The following is a 27,350-nucleotide window of genomic DNA, read 5'->3' as shown; positions in this document are numbered from 1 at the left end:
TATATTTTTACTATAAAGTCTTCTAATAGCATTTTTACTAACTGTTTCTGAAAAGTCAACTTTCCAAAGTGGAGATTTTGATACGACCCGTCAGTTGTGCCTGACTCAGCTGCACGTTTTCTAAATATTATTATCAATTGTTTATCAGACAACAACACTGTCTAACAAACGTCTAACGTTTAACAAATTGACACAATAATTAAGGCGTTCCCTTTCACTTTCGCCTTCATAGGCGGATCCAGGAATTTTCAAAGGGGGGGTTCGAAGTTCCTGAATCCCCCCATCCTTGGCTCCGCCAGTGCAAAACATTAGCTTCAATGTGGTCTTTAGTCATTATCAAAGGGGGGTGGGGGTATTTGAACCCCCTGAACCCTCCCCTTGGATCCGCCAATGGCCTTTTAAAAAAGTCATAAACTGATGTCAAAGTTGAATTTCATTGTCTCATGTACCGTGTCAATAAACCGATTGGCTGTGCTTGATGTGACGTCACAATTGCACATGCTTCCTGCCCCTGAGTTTGTTCGTGCAACAGTACTACTGTTATATTACCCTCGTAAAACTTCATTCGGTAAATCAGAACAACATGATGATAGTGATCAGCAGCATGAGCATCAATCTACCCAATTAGGAACCGATGACATGTGTCAACCAAGTTAGCGAGCCTGACCACCCGATCCCGTTAGTCGCCTCCTTCGACAAGCATGGGTTGCTGAAGATCAATTCTGTCCCGGATCTCCACGGGTAAATACACCAGTAACATCTATAACGGGTTGTCATCGTATCCCAATTGCGTGGATCGATGCTCATGATGCTGATCACTGGTTTGTCTTGTACAGATTCGATTATTTACAGCCCGCCGCTATATAGCTGGAATACTTGCTGAGTGCGGCGTTAAACAACAAACCAACCAATCTATGACGGGTACGTATGGTTGAGTGAGTGAGTGAGTGAGTGAGTTAGGCTTAACGGCTCTTTGAACAATATTTCGTTATATCACGTCGTACGTGGTGCGTTCGTGACATTTACATTTCTGGCGTGCAAAGGTACGTCTAAACGGCCTGAACATCGTAATCTGGTTGACTTTAATCACAACGTTAACGACTGGTTGTTAAACACAATTACACGCTGATGATTAAATAATATACATTCCACAAGATAATTAAATGCATCATGTTGGAACATGTACAGTGCGAGTGATCCCTTATCCCAACTCTGCCAGATGGGATGGAACCGTTTCGAAGAGAAGACAAAGACTCAGGTAAGGAGTCCCAAGCTGTTGCGTAATAATGAGTGAGTATGGTTTTACGCCGTTTTAGCAATATTCCAGCAATATCACGGCGGTGTGTGTGTGTGTGTGTGTGTGTGTGTGTGTGTGTGTGTGTGTGTGTGTGTGTGTGTGTGTGTGTGTGTGTTTTGCACCATAAATGGGCTTCACACATTGTATTCATGTGGGGAATAGAACCCGGGTCTTCTGTGGGAAGAGCGAACGCTTTAAACACTAAGCTACCCCACCGCCCTTGTAATATAATGAATACCAAGAGCCATATTGTAGGTGCACCAGTAACAATACATGCAGCGTCAAATTAAATTGTTCTGATTTCTGATTTCTGCCTTGCAACCAAACCATATCCCAATGCCTTTTGCGAGTGATATCTTATGAATATGGTGGCTCATAAATGAACATTGTATAAATTTGTGTTGTCAAATATCGCACCTTTATAACATTAAGGTGAAGTGAAATTGGGTTTAACATCGTGCTTGAGAATATTTCGCTCATATGACAACGTGCATGCGTGTGTATGTGTATGTGCGGCTGCTTGTACTAGCCCAGACTGAAGCTGGTTTTATAGTGCTAGCCCACTGAGATACCATGCCGCAGTGAAGCATGAATACCCCACTCAGACACATTATACTGACTCCGAGCCGACCAGTCCTTGTTGTACCCATTAATGCCGAGCGCCAGGCAGGGACCAACAAATACCATATTTTAACGTCTTTTGGTATGACGCGGTCGGGGATCGAACCCGCAACCTTCTGCTCTCCAGGCGGACGCTCTAACCACTAAACCACGGAGGCGGTCTCATAACATTAAGTAGTGGATGAATGGAAAGGGCGCTGTAGAATTAGTACTTAGCCTTTGATTTGTTTGTTTGTTTGTTGTTTACGCCGCACTCAGCAATATTCCAGCCATATTGCGGCGGTCTGTAAATAATCGAGTCTGAACCAGACAATCCAGTGATCAACTGCATGGGCATCGATGTACGCTGATTGGATACGATGACGTGTCAACCAGGTCAGCAAGCTTGACCACCCGATCCCGTTATTCGCCTCCAACGACAACCAAATTGCTGAAGACCAATTCTATCCCGGATCTTCACGGGTTCTTAGCCTTTCATACTTCAATAGTCTGGAGCAGAAAGTAATAGACCAAAGATAGTTGTATTTTAACGTAAGATTGTTTTGTGCAGGTCTTGGCCTCTTCGCACGCGTAAGGTAATGACACAAGTTTATTTAAGTTGTGTTCTAATGTTCAAGCGTTTGAAAAAGATACGTGAAAAAAGGATGTTTGAAGTTAAACACCCACAACAGAAAACGTCCATATGTTGTAAACAGGATCGACAAGAGCTGGATTCATTCTAGATGCTATGTAAAGTAATATTGCATATTTGTTTATGCACGGACATCTTAAACCAGGACATGCATCCGTTGAACTGTAAATCACTCAGCGGGTATACACCATTCCTTAATGGTGTTTGTGGACTCTGTGCATCAAAACAAAACACGTGGAATTATTTTAGAAACGTGATTTTTTGTGTGTTTAGGTAAACCCGTGCAAATAAAAATATATATGGGAGGGGATCGTATACAGGGTTTGCCCTGATACGCCAATCCTGCTGTTTGACGCAATATTCAGAGTAGGGGTTGGCTCCCAAGTGTCGTGAGCGGGGAGCCTGTGTAAGTCTAGGTCACTCGACCCCACGTTCTATTAGATAAAGGACAGCCTCGCCGGAGCCTTACTCCAAGGCTGTACTGAATGCTAAGCCTATGGTGTATAGTAATTCTATCATTTAAAGAGGCAAGTCTACATAAGCGGACAGTACCAGTCCGTCAGAGGAATATTTATATTTTATAGAAATTATCATTTTGTTATTACCTTATACAGACTTGTGCAAGTCTATGTCTCGCCGCAACACAGCTGTTTCTGAATGGGATATAAACAATAACACTGCGATGTGTGTCGTTCACTGGCTCATTTGAGTGACACGTGTACCAATCAGTATAGCATGAGCCTTCCTATGTGAATATTCAGGTTAAAATACGTTTTCAAAATAATTACAGCGTCACGAATGACGCAAATAATCACTCACAATTTCATATTTCACAAAATATAATTTTGGTCATGTGACAACGATTGTATACCTTACAATACAATTGTAAAATGGGCCATGTGGCCTAACATACGGAATAAACTTGATTGTATGATTGCTTTAACCCTAGGCTACACCACAGCTCCTAGAGTCTGTGAGAAAAATAATCGAATGATCCTTGTAATGAGCATTTCACATCTAGATATTTACCTAATTGGACAGAGTCAATACATATTTCTCCAAAGGATCTTTGAAATCAGAAGTGTGGCTTTGCGGATGGGCTGACTTAGTACTAAACAATGATTACGATTAATGTCGTAAACAATACAAAGAAACATCTCAGCAAATATTTGGCATAAAGAAATTTAAAACCAGTAAAAATGGCAGCGTGGCACGGATTGGCTGACAAGTCAATGTACAATGCTGTGGTGATTAGGATTAGGATTAGGTTTTGGTTTCGTTTGGTTTGTTGTTTAACGCAGCACTAAGCAATATTTCAGCTTTAAGGCGGGGGTCTGTTAATAATCGAGTCTGACCCAGGCAATCCAGTGATGAACATTATAAGTATCGATCTACGCAAATGGGATTCGATGACATGTATTGACCAAGTCAGCCAGCCTGATCCGGTTAGTCGCCTGTTACGACAAGCATGGATTGCTGAGGACAATTCTAACCCGGATCTTCACGGGTACCAAACATACAGACAGACAGTTTTATTTCAGCATACAAGGCCATGGCCCACATTACAGAATAATTTTACATTTTGTTTGATGCTGGTAAAACCAGTAATAGTCATACATTATTGCCTCTGAAAACTATGGAACCATCTGTGCACAATGTACAGGCATAATATACCCTTCTAAAGAAGAAGTAGCAATACTTATCAAAACATCGTCCTTAGATGACACAAGTCTAACAAGACTATCTTTACACGGGTTACCAGTATATAGGTAAGGTGGAAAACATTCTATCTTATGCATTTTTTAAACATTGACAATTTAAATGGTATTCCTCTTCAACTACTGGCAAGCAATATAAACAGAGTCTATTACAGTACAGTGTTTTATGCATCCATGTTACAGTTGGCGTTTGGAAGCTATTATCTGATTAAAGGTCACATGCAACGTAAAACACAACTTTGCAGATTCTGATACCTTTCGGTATGGACTTACCGAAACAAATCGTCAAAAATGCAAATTCAACTTATAAAGTTGAAAAATAACGCGATGAAAAAAAACGCGCGAAATCGGAGTTCAAACGTTTCACTAATTTTCCCCAGACTTTTCTGGGGAAAACGGGTTTCAACAGCTGGGCTGCGCTTATAGCACGTGCGCAGTGAAGTAGGTTCGCGCAGCTTGGAAGCGGTTGTCCGGTGAATACTCGGTGAAGGCTTTGGTGTGAGCTATTTTTCTAATGTTTTGTTGATATCTCACAGGCGCGAGCTTTTTATATGTTATGACAGTAAATTAACTGTTTATATAATTTCATTTGTCTATTTCACCACACGTTCTTCTTACCGAGTCACTTTCTCAGTTCGATACTTAAAAGCAATGCCATTATTTAGCGTTGACACAATTTCCAACTGTGATATAGATATGTCGTTGTCACAGACTAAACTCAATGTCTTGTTTTATTGACACCTGTGTGTCTGCCTGCCTGTCTGCTAATGACAATATTCAATACACAGCTGCTATCACTGACCACATGCAATTTGAACTTAACACCAATCAGGCTATACACCATAAACAAAATGCATTGATTTATGGCCCGAGTTCGGTCTCTGTCACATTATGTAATTACACAGACAGGCAGGTGTGATACTTGAACACATGACATGTTATGATGTCTGTTGATTGCAAAATGTTATACACAAAAAATGAGCATGTATTTACAAAACCCAACATCTCTACATATACACACACAATCAGCCGTGAGGGCATCTGCAAATGAACCAGCCGTTACACTTGAGTGCACACCCACCCGCTCTGACTGGGTTCGGTATCCCGGCTGCTTCGTTTCTTGGGAAGTAAACCCAAGTACACAATATTGCACTTTTGATTTGCGATTGTACGCTTATAATTTTGTTTATATGTTTTTTCATAACCAGCAATGTATATTATATGTCATGAATAAGTGATAATTGTGTTTTAATTATGTTTGATTTTTTGGTTGCATGTGACCTTTAACGTTTCAATTGCAAGTTTGAAGTTATTACATCTGAACTGGCTTAAAAACATGTTTGTAACACCATGGAATGTCTAAGGACAGATATCTTTCAACTTGCAAAATTGTCTTAAATTGACAGTATGTCTGACATTTGCTCATAAGTGAAACAGTGTGATGCTAATCTTGGTTCAAACAATCAGACAATCTCTGCTTAAAAAGTGAGATAAACATTTTTACATGTCCTATGTCTTGACTTTTCCATAAAATACCAAAACCAAATTGAAATAAAATATTTCTGATATGCGATGCCCATGTAATTCTCCCTACATCATCAAGTGTCTTAAGCATACAATAAGCTTGATAAGGTATTCTATTGTTATCCATCATAATCAACTTACACCAATATTTAACCGATTTTAACAAGTAATTACACTGAAGGGGAACTCTGCCACATTCACCCAATGCCATAACGTTACATGTATATTTATTCAGCCTCAATACCCTCTTGCATAACTGTGTTTGTACTCTTTCAATAATTTGTGAATAGTGAACACCCCTTACCTCTGCTCCATAAGTAACTATAGGTAAAATCATTGTGTCAAAAACTTTAAATACATCAGTACAAGAGACTAATCCATATTTATATTGGTAACCATAGAATGCCATTAAAGCTTTATTTGCCTGAGATGCTAAACAACTCTGTGCCCTAGTTAAGAAATACACTTCGTTCTACCACCATGTATAGTGTAATAAAACACACTTTTGCCCTGAAGTATTATAGTTAAAGCACGAGGACGCTTGCGTCAGAGTTAAGACGAACGTTACCAGAAAAAAATAAATGATAACAGTTTGATGACTGTTTACGTTCGGATTAAATATCTTCTCTGAATTATTTTAATTACATCTGTCATTAACGTAAACCATATGGGACAATATGAACGTTGCATTTCTACTACCAGCGTAAGTTTAGATCAGTACATCCAGAGGAAGTTGAGTAGTCAAGCGACATTCCACAATTGCATTGTGGGAATGTAAACATTACGAACGTTACCGTGTCGCTGAAAACTTGTGAGTCGAAATGACACATTTTAACCGTCGTAAAAAATAAACGTGATGTTTCCACCAGTGATGTTAGCTGCGTGAAACAACAGCAAACCAAGAAACTGGATGCAACGGTGTAGTTTACTGTAGGAGGCCGTACGAGGCGATTACAACTGACATGCATCGTGACGTCGCTAACATTGTGACGTAATGTAAAATGGTTCGATTACGAGGGGGCACACTAGAATGGCGCAGTGACGGGATAACGTCATTCAATTGTTACGTCATCAAAAACTATACCGTTATTTAGGAGATAAACATCATGTGTTGGCGAATTTCCGGGTGTAATTGAGTATTTGAAGCACGGGAATTCATTTGGAACCGACGGCGTCAGCCGGAGGTTTCAAATGAAATATTCTTGTGCTTCAAATACTCAATAACACCCGGAAATTCGCCAACACATGATGTTTATCGACATTGTAAACACAAAAGTAAACCGAGAGGTCCACACACGTTTTTTGTGTCTGCTCTCATTGACATCGAGTACGGGTACAGCAGTGAAATGTCATCAGCCGGCCGTTTCGGCTGTCTCCCATGGTAGCATCTGGAGCTGCTCTTTTGTTACGTCATTCCGACTCTACGTCACAATATGATTTTAATGACGTCATCACATCTGACGACGTAACAATACAATGGTGTGAGCGATGTTTGTATGTATTAATACGCAGAGAATTTCCGGGAATCAAATACCATTTAATCACGTTTTTCAACCAATCAGATTAAAGAACACAGTGACTTTTGGTTTACAATGTCTGATAATGTGTTTTTTTTCGATTGTTCTAACCGCTTGGCTTCTTAGAAACTACAATATGATAAGCAAGTTAATATGTAGCAGTAAGTACAAAAGTGTTACTACCTTTAAGAGACTGGCATAACTGTGACGTAAAACTAGACACCCTTGCTGACGTAATATATAGTTACATCACAGCAGATGATGACGTCACAATATACCGTTGCCTTGTGTGTTGGTGATAAATCTTTTATAACATTCGAGTGTGTATGATAATATTTTTCGAAACTGCTGCAAATGTGGACGATTTCTGACAAACACTAATTTATTCAGCCTCACGCACTCTTCGCGAAAAAGAATCTCTCTTTGTCAATATGTCAGTAAAACACCCTCTGTAAAACAAGTGCAAAAGATTCGATGCGATCAACTATCATTTTCCTTTCTCTAATTAATCATTTCGATACGTCCGTATCTCAATCACAATGCCTACCGCGTATCCATGGAAACCAAAATATTCCGAAAATGACTACAAAGTCTACAGATAAAACTGACCAATGGAATCCTAGGAGGGGCTGATGCCTCGTACAGACAGATGGCTCCGAACACCAGCTCTGTCTCGTCATAGCGCGAACCGAGCCTGTGAGCTTTGACGGTTAAGCCACGATGAGCTACAGTGGGAAGAATAATAATTGAATTCTAGGAGCTGGTTGGATCTTAGCTGTAAGTATGCCTTGTGCCATCTCTTCGTGTTATGGCCCTGTTCTTGTGACAAAATGTCCAGTAAATTGAAATTTCTCACATGCCTGTTCAGAAGGCGGTCTCGAGGCTGTTTCGTGCACGCAGCCCGAGATGCACCTGAAAGTTGAGCTTTCAGCCGCCGGCACAGCGCTACTGACATGAGAGATGGTTTTGAATTCGCCTTTCGGATACGCAGCATTTTTAAACCCTTCGCCGTCGAATAATGTATGTTGCGAGTGTCAATGTCGTTGGCATGTTGCTGCACGGAAAACCTTGCCAAATAGGAATTTATTTCAGATTTGATTGATATATAACCTTACGCTTGACGGTCACATCGCCACAGAACGTTTTACATTTGTTGGAACAAGACAGGGTATTTGTGTGTAATCTGAGAGTGATGGGCTCATGTTTCAGGATGGGAATATGACCAGTGTGCTTTAAAGGCATCGATCGATTGACAGATGCGGAGATCTGTTTGCTACAAATACTAGCTTTTCCTCCCCAGTTATTCATTCAAAGGGAGATAACTCTTTGGATCCTAAGTACATCTGTCAACTGCTATTTCGCTTTTAGTGTGTATGCATTTTATGTAAATCCGTATTCACGATTATAAAAAACAAGTTTACAAAAGTATCTTGTCACAGTGATAATTGTAAATGTGCTTAGGTGGACGTTATGACATTCAATTTAATATTTGTGAAATATGTAGTGTCCTCAAAGTGTAATTTGTTAAAATACAATTTAAACAATCCAGACCTTGAACCAGGTCCAAAGTAAGAATTTGGCATTGGCAAGCAAATATCAATATCAATGATGATGACCAAAACAATTCACATGAGAATGAGAATGACAAAGATAACATGGTTCATATTTCATGACGAAAGAAAATATTTCTTAACAAAAACAACAATTCACATGTCAATGACTATGAAAAAAATATCAATACATCATGCCACCATTATGATGACAAAAGCAATAATTTATGCCACCATTATGATGACCAGAGCAGTGATTTAAAAGACTGACTGACTGAGTTTGGTTTTACGCCGCTTTTAGCAATATTCCAGCAACATCACGGCGGGGACACCAGAAATGGGCTTCACACATTGTACCCATGTGGGGATTCGAACCTGGGTCTTGGGCGTGATGAGCCAACACTTTAACCATTAGGCTACCCCACTGCCCTTGATTTATAAGAGTTGACTAATGGGATTATGTGGTCATCATATCTCATTTATGTAGATTGATGCTCATGCTGTTGATCACTGGAATGTCTGGTCCAGACTTGATATTATAGCTGGACTGTTGCCGTGTGTGGCATTAACAACAACAAACAAAAACCTAAAGATCTATTATGATAGGGCAACACTTACTTTGTGTTTTGACTGAAGTAAATATTTACATCCTTGTTAATACAATGTTATCAACACCCTTAATCTTCAACATGTTTAAACAGAATGAGGGTTTATTTATTCCCACTATGACAACCAACAGCATCGGTATATGTTGAGCTTCAATACCAAATCTAGATTTTTAAAAACTGAACCTTGCAAAAGATAAATTGGTGGCCAAATATCTGCAAAAAGTAATGAGAGATTTGGGCTCTGTGCCAAACTGCTTGTAATTGCATAGTTACCTGAGGGATTTGTTGCACCGGTGCTAGGTGCTGTATAACAATATGTGTTCTGTTATGCAATGTGCACTTCAAGGTAAGACTGTGCTGTCAATGTTTGCAGATTTATAACTGTCACTTTAATGATTGGATAAATTGTTTCCGAGAAACCAACGTCAAGTTTGTTGGTTGCCCACTACATGTGTTAGACATGTTGGATATTCTATTGCAGTGTTGTTGTTTTTTCAGAGACCCCCACTGTGCTACTTGTGATTATGGTAGTAATTTATTTTAAACAATGATCTGACATCATATATCCTTTTTTGATTGAGTTATCACATGATTATGGCCTGGAATTTCTCCCGACTTACATATGCTGGTCCGAGGTGTGTACTGAATTATTCTGCTGTTTGTTTAGGTTGACTAAGTAGATCGTATGGTCAAACTTGGTTTATTGTGGATCATTCCCATGGTTTGAATGTTTGTGTAGCATTCCGTCACTCGTTTGCCCATTTCAGACCCATTCATTAGTCTGTCTCACAGTCCCTGAACTGATTTATTTCCCTTTCCCCTAGCCCTTTCTGCAATGCTAAAGCCTTAAATGAAGCAAGTCTACATTTCCTCAGGTTCTGAATTTCCTTTCTCATTGATGTCCTTTTTCAATCAAAATCCTATATATTCAGAGACTAAGTGTTAGTGTAACTCTTTCATGTACAGGCGGTGGTGCAAGTTCATTATTGCTTAATGCAGCATTAAAGTTCCTTCACCAATGTATTTAAATCTCCAGCTGCTCAGTAAGATGCTCATGATGGCTGTCACAGGATTGTCTGACACAGACTAGATTGTTTGCAGTGTTGTCATACTTCTAGAATATTGAAATCTTCAGCAACCCCATCCTCGATAATCTCCAGGGTATATGTTCCGATAAATCTCCACTATACCCTAGAGATTATTGAGGATGCAGCAACCCATGGTTGTAAGATGTGACTAGCGGGATCGGGTGGTCAGACTCGCTGACTTGGTTGACACATATCGTAGGTCAATGTTAATGCTGAAGATCACTGGATTGTCTGGTCCAGACTTGATTATTTACAAACCGCCGTCATATGGCTGGAATATTGCGGAGTGCAGTGCTAAACACTAAAATTGTCATGATCATAATAATGCTGATATAATGAATGCACTGAATAACGTTGGCCTCATCAAGCATTTCAAACATGCCGTTACTCATATCGCTTATATCTTTGTGATGATATTATGGATTAAATTATTTCTGCATTGTTTACATAACTTCCCTAGGCATCAGACACACATATAAATCATTATTTTCACAATACCTTTTATTTCATGAAACCACAAATATGACAAACAAGTGGAAATAATGAAAATTATTAACTTGCTTATGCACCGATTCATAAATATAATTTTGGTATTCATAAATTTTGTTTGTTCTTAAAGCCGCTCTCAGCAAAATTCCAACCATACGATGGTTGTCTGTACATAATCAAGTCCAAACCAAACAATCCTGTGGATGACATGAGCATTGATCAGTGGGTGAGTGATTTTAGTTTAATGTCGCACTCAGCAATACTCCAGCTATCCAGCTATATATCTCTTCACTTTGTATTGATTTGGGTGGAGGTAGGGCTCAATTTGAGTCTGGACCAGACAATCCTGTGATCAACAGCATGAGCATCGATCTACGCAATTGGAATACGATGACATGTGTCAACCAAGTCAGTGAGCCTGACCAACCAATCCCGTTAATCGCCTCTTATGACAAGCATGGGTTACTGAAGATCAATTCTAACCCGGATCTTCACAGGGAGAGCATCAATTAATGCAACTGTTATATGATGGCATGACAGTCAGCGAGCTTGGCCATGTGATGCTCTAACAGGTTGTTAAATATCAAACCTAATGTGATCATGAAGGATGTATTCAGATTTGAAAAATATGATCAATTTCAGGGGTGGAAATAACCCATTGCCCGACGCCCGAGTACGGTGTTTTTTCCAGTCGAGCAAACAAATTTGTATATCACGCTGTACCAATGTCCAGTTGACTTTCCAATGTTAATTATGTTATTTATTTAAACAATCAACAAGAAAATCGGCAGGTATAGAGGAAAAATTATCGGGGCAAGTGATTTTTTCATGTGCCACTGTACCGGTGTACCCTAGCAATTTTGAAGTTATTTCCACCCCTGAATTCTAATTAAACTGAATGATGCCCTCTTTCAAACTTACAAGTGCCAACTGACTATATTATATCTAGCCTTGTGAAGTGACATTCTCTTTGTCATATGCCTGGCTTGCTTAAATCCATTGGGCCACCTATGCATAGTGATAATATGATAATGTGCCCTTTGGCACACCTGACAGGAGATTCACTTCTGACTCTTGGGGCACAAGACATTCTTGTGGATGCATGAAAACTGAAGTAAGCACTTACTTCAAAATGATATTCACTCAAAAATGTTGCTGTTCATCTTCACACAATATCATTGTCTTTGACCGCCTCCGTGGTGTAGTGTTTAGAGCGTCCGCCCGGAGAGCAGAAGGTCGCGGGTTTGATCCCCGACCGCGTCATACCAAAAGACATTAAAATATGGTACTTGTTGGTCCCTGCCTGGCAATCGGCATTAATGGGTACAACAAGGACTGGTCGGCTCGGAGTCAGTATAATGTGTCTGAGTGGGGTATTCATGCTTCACTGCGGCATGGTATCTCATTGCACTAGCACTATAAAACCAGCTTCAGTCTGGGCTAGTACAAGCAGCCGCATATACACATACACACGCATGCACGTCGTCATATGAGCGAAATATTCTCAAGCATGACGTTAAAACCCGATTTCACCTCACCTCACCTCATTGTCTTTTTCCTGTTGATATATAGTCGTGGTTGAGTATTGATCACCTCGCTATACTATTGTATTTTATTGTATGAAAAGGATTTCAACATGTTCAGAGGTTCCACGTGATACATCCGCACTCACAGGCTCGGGTCAGGTTGATTTTGAAATTAAGCTATCACATTTCAACCCCACTGGGGATTCTGGGATAGAATCTGTCCCCAGCAGAGTATGACGTCACTTAATCATACGGCAGTAATCAGTTAGTCAAGCTTGGTGATTTGGTCGATTGCGTCGTCTCTAAATACAAAAACCATGCATCCTTGCACTTAGTATTGATCAGTGGATGTTCGCAGCTTGACTTGGCGTTGGTCAATTAGATGTAATATTAATGACTTTAGTGTTAAGCAACCTACAAACAAAGAAACAAAATGTTTTGATGTTTTTCAAGACTGCTTTCATCCCAAAACACGTCCAATTCTGTCAACTCTGAATTTACATCTTGTTCATATGTTGCTCCAGTTCCTGGACAGCTGATTGTAAGTAAAACATGCACTTATCAACCTGTAGCATCGTGTTGAAATAATCCATTTTTCACCTTTACTGTTATTTTGTGTATCGCATCTGCTTGTCATTAACCCTGGCCCGGCGCACAATCCCCCAAAGCAGTTGTCGTTTCTTCCATTGTTTATATATGTCATTGCTTCATTGTTTAAATTTATTGAGCATGGTTAAATCCAAATGGAATCAAATCCCTTCATTCCAGAGGATTTTTTACCCAGAGAAATTCTGGTCACCGACACCAAGCTCTGTTGTCTCAAGCCAAGAAGGCAAACTGGCCAAGCCGAAACCAACATCCCTGTAGCCATCCCATTGTGGGCTGGTAGTAAATCCAAATTGTTGCTTCTCATTGATTATGTTTGCAATAGGCTCTGATGCCAGAGGATGTTCAATTTCTCTCACTGAACAAGCACAGATATTTATAAAGCAAGAAAAGCTCATGTTTACTGTCTAAGCATTGAAAGAAAGAGCTTGTTTGCTATTAGAATGCCCTCTTCTTGTGTGAGTGTGAAACGAATATTCGTTCAATATTTAGATCTGTTTGCTGGAGCGTGTGAATTTAGAGGGGCATACTGACATCCCGCCAAATGGTTGTTTCTTGCAACTTAACATGCTTAATGCTGGTAATTCGCGGTATAATTCTGACCGATGTAGGGTCAGTCTGAAGCTTGAACATTGCGGCATCTAAGGAAGTGGGGACTGTGAAACTGAGTTAAAGCCATGTTTCGGAAATGTTTACTTTCAACACCTCAAAGGCAACAATGATGAGGTGAGATCACAATTTTGAGAAATTGTTCCTTGTGTGACATTATATGAATTTACAAACTTTTTCTGATGCTCAAGGCTGATTCACTGGGAGTTTTAAGTTACAAAATGTCCAAATGAACCCATTTCCAAGCTTCAGCATTAAAATTTATATTTAGGAACTTACACAGTAAACTCTCTTCTAAATATTTGTAGCAGTTTGTGCTGTTATTGATTTTAGCATCATTGTTCTACATACATGCCATGATCCATTTCAATGTGCTTTAATTAGAAACTCCAACTTTTGTTTACATGGATGTCCCACACGTTTCAAGTAGGGTGATATTGTATGATCTTACCATGGAACAGTACGTATTGCAGTACAATGCTTTCGGTTCGGTGTATATGATCATAACGCAGAAAATTGAAAACAAGAGCCATCTAGCAAAGAAATGCATAGATTTTGACGAAATGATTTGATTTCTAGACAATTTAGAAAAGGTATAAAAAGGTTAATAAAATGATGGTATGAATATCATACTGAAGACAAAATACTGCGGTTCTATTAATGCCACAGTACACCATTTCACCCATAGTGTCAAGCAGCCGCAGTTCGGTTTGTGAAGACAGAAAATAATGTTGTTCAAACTTTTCTATGGCAATATATCCTGGAATTCTGTGGAAGATTAGTTGTCAAAGTCCAAAAGCAGTGCTAACTGTACAACTACTAGTTTTATGAATAATTTTACTCCAAATATTGCTACTCTCATCCATTGAGTGATGCATCAAGTTCATGATTTTAAGTATCCTCTTAATTGGCCTTCAGTATTCACATTAACAGAACTTCAGGATTCACTTTACAGCTTTATTGGCCTTCAGTATTCACTTAATGGACCTTCAGTATTCACCTAATCAGACTTTAGTATTCACTTAATGGGCCTTCAGTATTCATGTATAGGTTTTGGTTATTTGTAAATCTGTTATTTTTAATTAGACTAACCTATTCATGCCTATATTTGGACTACGTTAATATCTCCATTGTCATTGTCCACAGACATATTAGAATGCCTACAGTGACATTGTCAATTATTTCAACCAAGCATGGAATGATTCCTAATAATTGTAAATCACTAATGCATGACACTATTGATGGATAGTGATGGGAAGTAATGGATAGTGAAGAGTGGATCTGTTTAAGGGGAAGCTGGAGCGTGGCAAATTTGCTGGGATTGCATGTTTGAATCTGATCATTCAGCCAACACTAGTGTGGTAACTATAGGTTTATCATCTAGATCAATCTTGCAGGAACCCATTACCCAGTTACCTACAGACATTGTCTCGATTCCACAAGCTGCTGATTACACAGTCCAGACCGGGAGTCAGGTCCACTATGTGATCTTAGCACAGTGTTTAACTTACTGTCATTTGTTCGTAAAGACTAAGATTGTACTTATTACGCAGTCCAGGCCGGGGGCCCAATTGACTATATGATCTTAGCTTACGATTACCTTACTTTTGTTTGTACATAAAGACTAAGATTGTACACATTACACAGTCTAGGCTGGGGGTCTGTCACATGTGATCTTAGCGTGTGATTACCTTACTGTCATTTGTACGTTAAAGACTAAGATTGTACACATTACACAGTCCTAGGCCGGGGGCCTGTCTACATGTGATCTTAGCGTGTGATTACCTTACTGTCATTTGTACATAAAGATGATTGTACACATTACACAGTCTAGGCCGGGGCCTGTCCACATGTGATCTTAGCGTGTGATTACCTTACTGTCATTTGTACATAAAGACTAAGATTGTACACATTACACAGTCCCCTTGGTTGGGGTCTGTCCACATGTGATCTTAAGCGTGTGATTACCTTACTGTCATTTGTACGTAAAGACTAAGATTGTACACATTACACTGTCCTGGTCGGGGGTCTGTCCACATGTGATCTTAGCGTGTGATTACCTTACTGTCATTTGTACGTAAAGACTAAGATTGTACACATTACACAGTCCTGGTCGGGGGTCTGTCCACATGTGATCTTAGCGTGTGATTACCTTACTGTCATTTGTACGTAAAGACTAAGATTGTACACATTACACAGTCCTGGCGGGGTCTGTCCACATGTGATCTTAGCGTGTGATTACCTTACTGTCATTTGTACGTAAAGACTAAGATTGTACACATTACACAGTCCTGGTCGGGGGTCTGTCCACATGTGATCTTAGCGTGTGATTACCTGACTGTCATTTCTAGTCGGGGTCTGTACATGTGATCTTCTTCTATTACCTTACTGGTACATAAATTGTACATTGAATACATTACACAGTCCTGGGTCGGTGGCTCTGTCCATGTGAATGTGATTACCTTACTGTCATTTAATACATGAAGACAAAGATTGTACACATTACACAGTCTAGATTGTACATATGTGATCATGTCAACATCTAAAATGGCGATATCATGATACATGTTTGTAAGTTTGAATTCTTGTCACAAATTTACTTCCTATAGGACAACTCTTGGTACGTAAATTTAACATCCATTGAATAAAAATGGGCATCTCAGTAAACTGTACCAATAAGTCAAAATGTGTGTGATGGTGGCTGGTATGTGATGGAAAGGGATTATCCTTTTAAATCAAATTTAAAGCTAAGGAAATCAGTTAGCTCATATAATGAAGACCGGGTTCGATTCCCTGCACCATGGGTGTGAAACCCATTTTTGGTGTTCCTGCCATGATATTGCTGGAATATTGCTAAAGCGGGCATAAAACCATACTATCTCACTCAAACTTGTGTAAGCTATCAATGTATAATTAATATATCAATATATCTAAGCTTATGTGCTGCATCAGTAATTTCTTCTTAATGAAGCTGTGGAGAAGCATGATGCTTCCTGTCAGTGAATTACAACTGTTAAAGCATGTATCATTTCAATCCAAGGTGTGGACTGCATATAAAATCTGGTTTCAAGATATATTTCAGGTCTTGATCTCGTCACTTTGTATTGATTTGGGCGTAGGTAGGGCTCAGTTCATGTTAGTGATCATGCTTTACTAGTGGTTTATGATAGTTGCAGCCCTGATACTGCTTCTTGGAAGAGGGCCCTTGACTCCTAAGAGTTGCCTTTAACAGTTCTCCAGTACTCTGTTGTTCCTGGAGGGGCAGGTTGGTTGGTTTGTTGTTTAACACTGCACTCAGCAATATTCCAGCTATATGGCGGCGGTCTGTAAATAATTGAGTCTCAACCAGACAATCCAGTGATCATCATCATGAGCATCAATCTACTCAATTAGGATACGATGACATGTGTCAACCACATCGGCAAGCCTGACCACTCAATCCCGTTAGTTGCCTCTTACGACAAGCATGGGTTACTGATGACCATCTTTAAATTAACACGAGTTAATAAAATATGAAAAATGCATGATCAGTTGTACTTCCCAACAATTTTCATAAAATGTTAGAAGCTAATTGTACTGAAATAGTGATTAAAGATAGATGGTATTGACAAAGCTTTGACAAGTATGTAATGGTATCAGTACGTCATTCAAGCATTAGAAATTTCATAATGGACATCCAATGAGTTATCATTTCTGTGGTCAAGAGCTTTACTCACTAGTGTCAAACTGGGCTTCACTGATGTTGCAGCAAGTCTAGACAGATGACACCCACGCAACAGTTCCTGTGTTTTTGGCGGCTGCACCAAAGGACAATCCGACCTAACGTGCAAGGATTGTAACTTCAGGCATATTCTTTACACCCAAACATGGAGATGAAAAATTTAACTTGACAGAGGTTGATTATTTTATTTCCTTTTAACTTCTTGAATACCTGTCTACAGAATATACATATGAACTATTTGTTGTTTACAGGGAAACACTATTATTGCTTTCACGGAAGTACTCTATTCAGCATAAGTAGTGTTATTTGCTGTTTGACTGGATTAATGTAATGATGGATTAAGGTGAAGTAAACTGCATATCTGTGAACGTCTATTTCTCTCTACATATTATTCAACTCGAGGAAGTTGCGTTAATACTGAGTTGTATTTTTGGCAAGGGTCCAGCAGTTGCATTAAATTGGAGACACGTTAATTTCAAGATTTACAGTGTTTACACGTAAACGCCAGTATCGATTCTCTGACAAGACTAAATTCTCCCTTATTTTGATAAAAATAACAGTGTTCCCCATATCTGCGGTTTGATAGTGGGGATGTGACTCAGAATCTGTACAGATTCCCTTCCCCATCAGATAACTCCACCCTGGCTTTGTTTGCGTGTTACGGGTCGTCATGATGCTCACTGCTGAGCCCAATGAGTCTTTTATTTCCGGCCTTTGATGTTGAATGATGCTGGAGTCATGCTGCTGTCTTTCTACATCGTCTTTACTTGAAGATGTCTTCCTACACTGTTGTCACCATTATCCTCCCTGCTGCTGATTGATTTGTGTGCAGTGATTAACCACTGAATTCATGGTAATGATTAACTTTGGATTTCAACATACTGTGTTTGTAAGCATATTCTACATCCCCAAGAGCTTTTCATTAACTCTAATTCATTGTTAAAGTTCAGACATTTTATAATTTTTGGGGGGCATATTTTGGAGTCATTTTGAAAATGGCACTGAAGTGTTTAAGTAGTTGGTATGGTTGGCTTTGATGTGATTCATATTTGAATGGGGAGAACTATTTTTATGACAAGTTGTGTCAAAACTTTTTCCTTCCTCCATGTTTGAAATGATATGGGTTTTGTTAAGCTTTGGACTGACTACCTGTATATCTACCGCTGGTTGACATTGTTCTTGAAGGCATCTCACTCCCTGTATATCTACCGTTGGTTGACATTGTTCCTGAAGGCATCTCACTCCCTGTATATCTACCCCTGGTTGACATTGTTCCTGAAGGCATCTCACTCCCTGTATATCTACTCCTGGTTGACATTGTTCCTGAAGGCATCTCACTCCTTGTATATCTACCCTGGTTGACATTGTTCCTGAAGGCATCTCACTCCTTGTATATCTACCCCTGGTTGGCATTGTTCCTGAACCCCTGGTTGGGCATCTCACTCCTTGTATATCTACCCTGGTTGACATTGTTCCTGAAGGCATCTCACTCCCTGTATATCTACCCCTGGTTGACATTGTTCCTGAAGGCATCTCACTCCTTGTATATCTACCCCTGGTTGGCATTGTTCCTGAAGGCATCTCACTCCTTGTATATCTACCCCTGGTTGACATTGTTCCTGAAGGCATCTCACTCCTTGTATATCTACCCCTGGTTGACATTGTTCCTGAAGGCATCTCACTCCATGTATATCTACCCCTGGTTGACATTGTTCCTGAAGGCATCTCACTCCCTGTATATCTACCCCTGGTTGACATTGTTCCTGAAGGCATCTCACTCCCTGTATATCTACCCCTGGTTGACATTGTTCCTGAAGGCATCTCACTCCCTGTATATCTACCCCTGGTTGACATTGTTCCTGAAGGCATCTCACTCCTGTATATCTACCCCTGGTTGACATTGTTCCTGAAGGCATCTCACTCCATGTATATCTACCCCTGGTTGACATTGTTCCTGAAGGCATCTCACTCCTGTATATCTACCCCTGGTTGACATTGTTCCTGAAGGCATCTCACTCCTGTATATCTACCCCTGGTTGACATTGTTCCTGAAGGCATCTCACTCCTTGTATATCTACCCCTGGTTGACATTGTTCCTGAAGGCATCTCACCCCTGTATATCTACCCCTGGTTGACATTGTTCCTGAAGGCATCTCACTCCCTGTATATCCTACCCTGGTTGACATTGTTCCTGAAGGCATCTCACTCCCTGTATATCTACCCCTGGTTGACATTGTTCCTGAAGGCATCTCACTCCCTGTATATCTACCCCTGGTTGACATTGTTCCTGAAGGCATCTCACTCCCTGTATATCTACCCCTGGTTGACATTGTTCCTGAAGGCATCTCACTCCCTGTATATCTACCTCTGGTTGACATTGTTCCTGAAGGCATCTCACTCCCTGTATATCTACCCCTGGTTGACATTGTTCCTGAAGGCATCTCACTCCCTGTATATCTACCCCTGTATATCTACTCACTCCCTGTATATCTACCCCTGGTTGACATTGTTCCTGAAGGCATCTCATCTGGTTGACATTGTTCCTTGACATCTCACTCCTGTATATCTACCGCTGGTTGACATTGTTCCTGAAGGCATCTCACTCCCTGTATATCTACCTCTGGTTGACATTGTTCCTGAAGGCATCTCACTCCCTGTATATCTACCCCTGGTTGACATTGTTCCTGAAGGCATCTCACTCCCTGTATATCTACCCCTGGTTGACATTGTTCCTGAAGGCATCTCACTCCCTGTATATCTACCCCTGGTTGACATTGTTCCTGAAGGCATCTCACTCCCCTGTATATCTACCCCTGGTTGACATTGTTCCTGAAGGCATCTCACTCCCTGTATATCTACCCTGGTTGACATTGTTCCTGAAGGCATCTCACTCCCTGTATATCTACCCTGGTTGACATTGTTCCTGAAGGCATCTCACTCCCTGTATATCTACCCTGGTTGACATTGTTCCTGAAGGCATCTCACTCCCTGTATATCTACCCCCTGGTTGACATTGTTCCTGAAGGCATCTCACTCCCTGTATATCTACCCCTGGTTGACATTGTTCCTGAAGGCATCTCACTCCCTGTATATCTACCCCTGGTTGACATTGTTCCTGAAGGCATCTCACTCCCTGTATATCTACCCTGTATATCTACTCCCTGTCTGGTTGACATTGTTCCTGAAGGCATCTCACTCCCTGTATATCTACCCCTGGTTGACATTGTTCCTGAAGGCATCTCACTCCCTGTATATCTACCCCTGGTTGACATTGTTCCTGAAGGCATCTCTCCCTGTATATCTACCCCTGGTTGACATTGTTCCTGAAGGCATCTCACTCCCTGTATATCTACCCCTGGTTGACATTGTTCCTGAAGGCATCTCACTCCTGTATATCTACCCCTGGTTGACATTGTTCCTGAAGGCATCTCACTCCCTGTATATCTACCCCTGGTTGACATTGTTCCTGAAGGCATCTCACTCCCTGTATATCTACCCCTGGTTGACATTGTTCCTGAAGGCATCTCACTCCTGTATATCTACCCCTGGTTGACATTGTTCCTGAAGGCATCTCACTCCCTGTATATCTACCCCTGGTTGACATTGTTCCTGAAGGCATCTCACTCCCTGTATATCTACCCCTGGTTGACATTGTTCCTGAAGGCATCTCACTCCCTGTATATCTACCCTGGTTGACATTGTTCCTGAAGGCATCTCACTCCCTGTATATCTACCCCTGGTTGACATTGTTCCTGAAGGCATCTCACTCCTGTATATCTACCCCTGGTTGACATTGTTCCTGAAGGCATCTCACTCCCTGTATATCTACCCCTGGTTGACATTGTTCCTGAAGGCATCTCACTCCCTGTATATCTACCCTGGTTGACATTGTTCCTGAAGGCATCTCACTCCATGTATATCTACCCCTGGTTGACATTGTTCCTGAAGGCATCTCACTCCCCTGTATATCTACCCCTGGTTGACATTGTTCCTGAAGGCATCTCACTCCCTGTATATCTACCCCTGGTTGACATTGTTCCTGAAGGCATCTCACTCCCTGTATATCTACCCCTGGTTGACATTGTTCCTGAAGGCATCTCACTCCCTGTATATCTACCCCTGGTTGACATTGTTCTGAAGGCATCTCACTCCTGTATATCTACCCCTTGGTTGACATTGTTCCTGAAGGCATCTCACTCCCCTGTATATCTACCCCTGGTTGACATTGTTCCTGAAGGCATCTCACTCCTGTATATCTACCCCTGGTTGACATTGTTCCTGAAGGCATCTCACTCCCCTGTATATCTACCCCTGGTTGACATTGTTCCTGAAGGCATCTCACTCCATGTATATGTACCCCTGGTTGACATTGTTCCTGAAGGCATCTCACTCCCTGTATATCTACTCCTAGTTGACATTGTTCCTGAAGGCATCTCACTCCCTGTATATCTACCCCTGGTTGACATTGTTCCTGAAGGCATCTCACTCCCTGTATATCTACCCCTGGTTGACATTGTTCCTGAAGGCATCTCACTCCCTGTATATCTACCCCTGGTTGACATTGTTCCTGAAGGCATCTCACTCCCTGTATATCTACCCCTGGTTGACATTGTTCCTGAAGGCATCTCACTCCCTGTATATCTACCTCTGGTTGACATTGTTCCTGAAGGCATCTCACTCCCTGTATATCTACCCTGGTTGACATTGTTCCTGAAGGCATCTCACTCCCCTGTATATCTACCCTGTTGACATTGTTCCTGAAGGCATCTCACTCCCTGTATATCTACCGATGGTTGACATTGTTCCTGAAGGCATCTCACTCCCTGTATATCTACCGATGGTTGACATTGTTCCTGAAGGCATCTCACTCCCTGTATATCTACCCCTGGTTGACATTGTTCCTGAAGGCATCTCACTCCCTGTATATCTACCCCTGGTTGACATTGTTCCTGAAGGCATCTCACTCCATGTATATCTACCCCTGGTTGGCATTGTTCCTGAAGGCATCTCACTCCCTGTATATTTACTTCTGGTTGCCATTGTTGCTCACTCCCTGCATATGTAAAAGCAATAGATAACTGAGGGACAGAAGTACCCCAGGGACTCCGGACAGAACAGCTACAGACAAATGTCAGTAACCGTGTTACATTACCATTCCAGAAATGAACTTTTGTAGAAGGTTTTTATTGGCTTATGATCAGGACCAGCTGTGCTTTTTGTTGCAGAATTCATCAAGTTTTGATAATAGCAAAGAAGAATAAGATGAAACAATCCTTTGTTGTTTCATGTTATTTGATAAATAAGAAATGTGTGAATTGTATCATATTACGTGTGCATATTACGTTAATTCATCTCATACATAATAATCAATAAACACACATCATAAATATGTTATTTGGGGCAGTGTCATACATTTCTAAAGCTATCAACTTGCAAGGGGGCGGTGGTGTAGCCTAGTGGTTAAAGCGTTGGCTCGTCACGCCGAGGACCCGGGTTCGAATCCCCACATGGGACAATGTGTGAAGCCCATTTCTGGTGTCCCCCGCCGTGATGTTGCTGGAATATTGCTAAAAGCGGCGTAAAACCAACACTCAGTCAGTTAGTCAACTTGCAAGGACACATGGGACCACAAAGTGATGTCGCTATATCCGTTACTTTGCAATGGTCGTTATAAACATAGTTTACTGCATTACCGTGGTCATGGATCAGTGTGCACACAATTTCCATTTTCAACTCCCTGGGGAGGACACAACCCAAGCAGTGAAGCGCTGGAATGTTAACAGTCACATTACATGTCATTATAAACATATTTGGTGCATTAGACATGCAGAAATACCAGAAACATAGGCATAGGATCTGGACATATTTGCCTTGGTATAGAAATATAGCTGTACAGACACGTTTTGCTAAAATGGTCTTGGGCATTTCTATTTTGAAGAGGTTCAGTTCCCAGTGGACCTGTCCAATAAGTGAAGCCTATCCATGTACATCTCCTCTTATCAGACTTGGAATATTGCTGTCTGTCTCCTTGAACCATTTTCACTCATTTATGCACATAAATTATCAGGTTTGATATCACAAGGAAATATGCATGTAAAATGGATTTGTTATTCTGTTTCCCCATTGTATATGTTCAATGACACTTATATTAAGCTGACAATACCCTGCTGTTTTGATTTCACTGTGAAAATGTTATGAAGGGAAGTTAATGGATTACGTTTTCAGTTTAATATGTTCCGAATTCAGTTTTAGTGTGATAGTTATGTAAATATTAGATCATAACTTTCAAATGATTGTCCATGAATTGTTTCCTCCATGTAACATGTTCAAAACACGTAAATCTTGTGCATGTGGAGGAAGAAAGTAAGATACTTTTTAGATGAGGGTTGGTGTGACAATGATTCTATTTTCACAAATCTTATATGTTATTGGGGACCCGTTAAAATCCGGGGTAAAATAGGTCTACAGCAACCCATGCTTGCCACAAAAGGTGACTATGCTTGTCATAAGAGGCGACTAACGGGATTGGGTGGTCAGGCTCGCTGACTTGGTTGACACATGTCATCGGTTCGCAGTTGCTTAGACCAATGCTCATGCTGTTGATCACTGGATTGTCTGGTCCAGACTCGATTATTTACAGACCGCCACCATATAGCTAGAATATTGCTGAGTGCGGCATAAAACTAAACTCACTCACTCACTATGTTATTGTAAGAATTCCTGGAGAGTGATAGGTTGGTGTTTCAAGCCAAGGAAATGTTATTCTGAAAGATGTTGAAAGATGGTTCTTTTGGTATAAATAGCAAAACAAGGTTTGGTCAGATCAGAGCCAGATTAATTTTGTGCCGCTGTTAGCAATATTCCAGCAATATCACAGCAGGGGACACCAGAAATGGTCTTCACACATTGTATCAATGTGGTAAATCGAACCTGAGTCTTTGGCGTCACAAGCAAACTCTTTAACCACTAGGCTACCCCACTTCCCCTGGTCAGATCAGTGTCTGAGAGTGTTAAACTGCTTGGAGTGGTAGTTTTTCGGTTGGTACTATCAAACCAGATGAAGTCCAGTCCAGCACAATCAGCCTGTTCACAGGAGTGCATTGATTCATGTTGCTGTATAAGAGATTATCCTGAATTTGATACCATTATTTACACTCTGTAGATCCAACTGGTGACGCTAAAGTAGCTTGCAGGATGGACTTAAGCTGAAGGTTTTCATTGGCTGTTGATCAGGAACAGTCACACTTTTGCTGTGGCAGCCTGATGTCCAGTGTTGACTTGCTTCAAGATAACTTCAACAAATATTGATTCAGTCCGATCCATTTGGTCTGAGGCTGTTCCTGTAGGAGAATGGTAGAATTGTGATAGTCATCTTAATTGATTGACATGTAGGTCAAGGTCAATAACTTTCTTGACTGGATTCTCCGAATATAACTTGTGGGTGTCATTTTGTGAAAATTCAGTTTGCAGAATGTTTATGGGAGAGAAGTTCAGGTTTGACATCCAGCCATGTCAGTCAGACCTAACTGGGTTAAAGGTCATTGCTGCAGCATCACAGGGGGAGTGGATTGGGTGTGATCCGTGACCTTTGTTGCAGTAGCTGCATGTCCTGTCTGTGAGCAGGCTTCCACAGGATTCAACATGGATGAGATAAAGCAATATCGCCTCAGCGATATCATTTCAGTGGAATGGCACTATAATGCATTGAAAACTATTATCATGGTTATGATGTCCTCGGTTACCATGACAACACTGCTCTCTACCACTGAGTGAGTGAAGTGCGTTTTACGCCACTTTTAGCAATATTCCAGCAATATCACGGTTACTAAGGGGACACCAGACATGGGCTTCACACATTGTACCCATGTGGAAAAAATCGAGCCTCTAACCACTAAGGTCTTCAGCGTACAATGACGAGTTTAACGTTTGTTATAAACATACTTTAACCACTAGGCTACCCCTTTTCATTGTAATAGGCTTCTCTGCCCTCTCTACCACTTTTTATGTGGTGAGACTGGCTTTATAACTGTACAATAATATCTACCATTTTCTATTGTAATCAAACCTAACCCCAAACCCTAACGCCTGTTTATTATAAACATACTTTACTGTGTATCAGCATTTGTCAGAACTTTAAAATGGCTTGGAATTATAATCTGTTATCAAAAAATGTCTTTATCAGTGCATACCTTTTCATGCATATCAGCATAGCCGAGAACACACTAATAACCCATGTTATATTAACCCAACCCCAAATAGAACTCAAACTTTACCCGAAATATCCTAAACTACCACATCATAAATACACATGATCACAATGTATGTGTTACTGGTCTATTTGGGAAGACAACAACTGTTGCTTGCTTCATGTCACGGATTGTCCACTAAAACTGGCAGGAAAACCTGATCAACAACTGCAGCCTGACCTGCTGGATGACAGAACAGGGCTCATGTAAGATGGATCAATTCTTGCCATGTTTACATAGCTGCCATGCAATGGAGTTTCAATGGAATGGAAATGTGCTGGTAGTTTGTGTGTCACCCTAGAGACATCAGAGCAAGTGATCAGGCCTAGGAAAGAGGGGCGGTGGGGTAGCCTAATGGTTAAAGCGTTGGCTCGTCACGCCGAAGACCCGGGTTTGAATCCCAACATGGGCACAATGTGTGAAGCCCATTTCTGGTGTCCCCCGCCCTGATGCTGGAATACTGCTAAAAGCGTGAAACCAAACTCAGTCAGTCAAGCCCACATAAAACTTTCACTGTGCAAAAAGCAAAAGTCCATTTAAAATAGCATAAACATAATACCTCGCTACTGAAACAGTCAAAAGCGGCAACTTTAAATCACTAAGACTGCATCATAAAGCGAGGAGCCCCAGCTTCGATTTTTAGCATGCGCATTATGGAAGAGGAAGTCTCGACCGCATGTTGACATTTTCCAGCGGACAAAAGATACATTCTTTTTAAGTATTTCTGTTATGTTATTTGGCATTTATCATCATGATACTTGTGTGCACACTTGATTAGTTTACTTTCCATTCATATGTAAACGATTGACAGCAATTATTTCTACATATTTAATACTTTTTTTACATGCGATTGCTTGGAGATTCATGTTTGCTTGGAAATTAGAAAGAAGCCCGGATTAATAATGCATGTGCAGTAGAGGTCAAAGTTCAAAGAGATATAAAAAAGCTGTTTAACAGTTGCCGCATTTTAACTGTTTCAGTAGCTAAGGTAATGTGTTTATGTTGCTGTTTTTCCCGTCGATTAATGTATTTAGGCTTTTCTGCGTTTTTCTGCACAGTGGGCAAAGTTTTCTTTGGTAGTTGAGCTTTGTTGTTGAGTTGGGCTTTCGTCACATCGGCATTATTCCAGCCATATAGTGGAGAGCGAGAACATTGTAAGTACGTCAGCCTGCATTAATACACATTGTAAGTACAGAGTCAAAATTTCTGGTGTCCCCGCCCCCTGGTGATATTGCTGGAATATTGCTAAAAAACCATATTCGCTCACTCACTAACATGTTTAAGGTGTCGAGAGAAATAAAACCATATTCTCTCACTCACTACCATGTTTAAGGTGTCCACAGAGAGAAATGGTTATGGTATATCATTACACTCTAGAACTCACCCAAACTGAACATAAACTGTCATGCCTACTGACATCAGTAAAACTTTGTGCAAGTTAGAAAGCAAATATTATAGATGACAACTTCTTCTTTATTGTATGTCACAACATTTCTGGGCTATTCCTAAATATTCCCAAACGTGTAATTTCAAAATTCCCCATGTTTTTAATACAGTAATATTGTTACATCTTTCTACAGAAACTACATATCTTTAACC

General features: G+C 40.6%; 1 protein-coding gene across 2 annotated transcripts in view; it reads left to right on the top strand.

Annotated features, from left to right (window-relative positions):
* The first annotated feature begins 7,980 nt into the window (after nucleotides 1–7,980).
* Nucleotides 7,981–27,350, top strand: part of LOC124276067 (beta-1,4-mannosyltransferase egh-like) — a 129,001-nt gene continuing 109,631 nt past the window's right edge. For both annotated transcript variants that reach the window (XM_046711708.1, XM_046711715.1), the window contains exon 1: nucleotides 7,981–8,085. The gene's annotated coding sequence lies outside the window, so the exon portion shown is untranslated. The remainder of the gene's footprint in view (nucleotides 8,086–27,350) is intronic.

This window comes from Haliotis rubra, unplaced genomic scaffold, assembly GCF_003918875.1.
Source record: "Haliotis rubra isolate DU_JTF1 unplaced genomic scaffold, ASM391887v1 Scf205, whole genome shotgun sequence".
NCBI lineage: Eukaryota > Metazoa > Mollusca > Gastropoda > Lepetellida > Haliotidae > Haliotis > Haliotis rubra.
Note: the sequence above shows the minus strand (reverse complement) of the source record. Positions and strands in the feature narration are given on the sequence as shown.